The sequence below is a fragment of the Panthera pardus genome, unplaced genomic scaffold (genome assembly GCF_024362965.1).
Source record: "Panthera pardus isolate Hobbes unplaced genomic scaffold, ASM2436296v1 HiC_scaffold_6, whole genome shotgun sequence".
In the NCBI taxonomy this organism is placed as follows: domain Eukaryota; kingdom Metazoa; phylum Chordata; class Mammalia; order Carnivora; family Felidae; genus Panthera; species Panthera pardus.
Window position 1 is genome coordinate 3,042,885 of NW_026526991.1, and position 2,515 is coordinate 3,045,399.

Sequence of the window (2,515 nt, forward strand, 5' to 3'; positions counted from 1 at the left end):
TTCAGCTCAGGTCATGATCTCACAGTTCGTGAATTCGAGCCCCACTGTTGGGCTCTGTGCTGACAGCTCAGAGCCTGGAGCCTGCTTTGGATTCTGTGTCTCCCTCTCTCTCTCTGCCCTCCTCCACTCATGCTCTCTCTCTCTCTCTCTCTCTCTCTCTCTCTCTCTCAAAAATAAATAAACATTAAAAAATTTAAAAAATAATAATAACAATAAAGTCCCTGAAGGGGCTCCTGGGCGACTCAGGTCATGATCTCACAGTTTGTGAGTTCGAGCCCCACACTGGGCTCTCTGCTGTCAGCATAGAGCCCACTTCAGATCCTCTGTCCCCCTCTGTCTCTGCCCCTACCCAGCTAGTGCTCCCTCTTTCTCTCTCTCTCTCTCTCTCTCTCTCTCTCAAAAATAAGCAGTTAAAATAAGTAAATAAGGTCCCTGAGGAGGTGACTTGGAGCTGGAATTTGAAAAATAAAGAGCCATCCATGAGAAGAGCCACGAAAGAATGTCCCACACAAAGAAGAGAAGTGCAAAAGGTCCCAAGGGGAACTTGAGCTTGGCTGTCAAGAGCAAGAAGTGAGTGGATGGGTGCAGTAAAAGGGTCGCACAGGCAGCAGTAAAAGAGAAAGCTGTGGCCAGGTCATTCAGGGTCTTGTGGAATGTTTGGATTTTATTCAAAGTGCAAGGGGAAGCTTGCATTTCCCCTTAATCAAGAGGATGAATTTGATCTGGTTTAGGATTTTAAAAGATCACCTGTGGGTTAAAGAAGGTGTAAACTCAAGCAGGGCCTGTTGGAGGTCTGTTGCAGAGGATAGTGGTGGAGGGATACAGGATATATTCTGAATGGAGAACCAACAATGCTGGATGACAGCAGGGATATGGGGTTGGTGGTAGAAGGGGTTGAAGGAAGGAAAAATCAAGAAATGCTTTCACATGAATGTGGTGGACCTCCAGTTTAGAAATATTTTTAACATATATTTAGCCTCCAATTACTACATTTAGATTCTTTTTTCCTTCGTCTTTTTTTTTTTAATTTTTTTTTTTTAACGTTTATTTATTTTTGAGACAGAGAGAGACAGAGCATGAACGGGGGAGGGTCAGAGAGAGGGAGACACAGAATCCGAAACAGGCTCCAGGCTCTGAGCTGTCAGCACAGGGCCCGACGTGGGGCTCGAACCCACGGACCGTGAGATCGTGACCTGAGCCGGTCGGACCGCTCAACCGACTGAGCCACCCAGGCGCCCCCGTCTTTTTTTTTTTTTAAGTTTATTTACTTATTTTTGAGAGAGAGAGGGAGAGCGCTCATGTGCACAAGCAGGGGAACAGCAGAGAGAGAGAGAGAGAGAGAGAGAGAGAGAGAGAATTCCAAGCAGGCTCCTCACTGTCAGCACAGAGCCTGATCTCAGGAACCATGAGATCATGACCTGAGGTGAAATCAAGAGTCCATGCTCAACTGGCTGAGCCATCCATGTGCCCCATATTTTTCATAATCTCTACTAGTAAATCTCTACAGCCACCGTGGCGTTCAAGCCCATGACCCAGAGATCAACTGTCCCATGCAGCTCTGACTGAACCAACCAGGGTGCCTCAACGTTTAGATTCTTTTTTTTTTTTTTTTTTTTTAATGTTTATTTATTACTGAGAGACAGAGAGACACAGAGCATGAGCAGGGGAAGGGCCGAGAGATGGAGACACAGAATCTGAAGCAGGCTCCAGGCTCTGAAATGTCAGCACAGAGCCCGATGCGGGGCTCAAACTTGGGAATGGTTAAGATCATGACCTGAGCCAAAGTTGGACGCTTAAACTGACGGAGCCACCCAGATGCCCCTTAGATTCTTAATTAGAGCACAGCATGGCACAGGGAAATAATTTGGACTAACCTTAAATTCCAATCCTATGTAATCCTGGAAAGGGTCTATACCGAAAGAGCCACTGCTTCACCTTTCTTAGGGTGATGGCCTGTCTTCAGATTTGAGCTGTTTGTAAAGCTATACTAACAGCCCCTAGAATTCTGAGTGTTTAAGGAAGTTGTGGGACATCCAAAATGAGTGAGGCAGAGTGCCTCATATTCGAGGTTTATTCAGGAAATGGTGATAGAGGGACAGTGTTGCAGGATTTTGAGCATTTATAGCACTGGGCATAAGAATAGCACAGTTTCTGCCTGATTCGGAAATGAGTCTCTCCACTAGTCATCCTGGCGCAAGGGCACCTTAAAGTTCTAATCAGGGAGAATGCGATGTCATTCCTGGTGCCTAGAACAGTACCTATATTACGTGCTTAGTAACTGTTTGATAAAGAACGAGATAGGGGTGAGAGGAGGGGGTTGGCGTAGAGAAAGGAAGCCTGCCCCAGCTTCGGCACAGCCAGCGGGCCGGGATTTTCATATCACTATAGCAACGCCCCCTTCTCCGCGCACCCACGGGAAAACTACAAGTCCCACAAGCGCCCGCGGCTTCCCCGCCCCCAGGGGCAGGGGCGTGAGTGAGCGCGGAACCGGCTTATCCTTTTTCCTGGGGCGTGA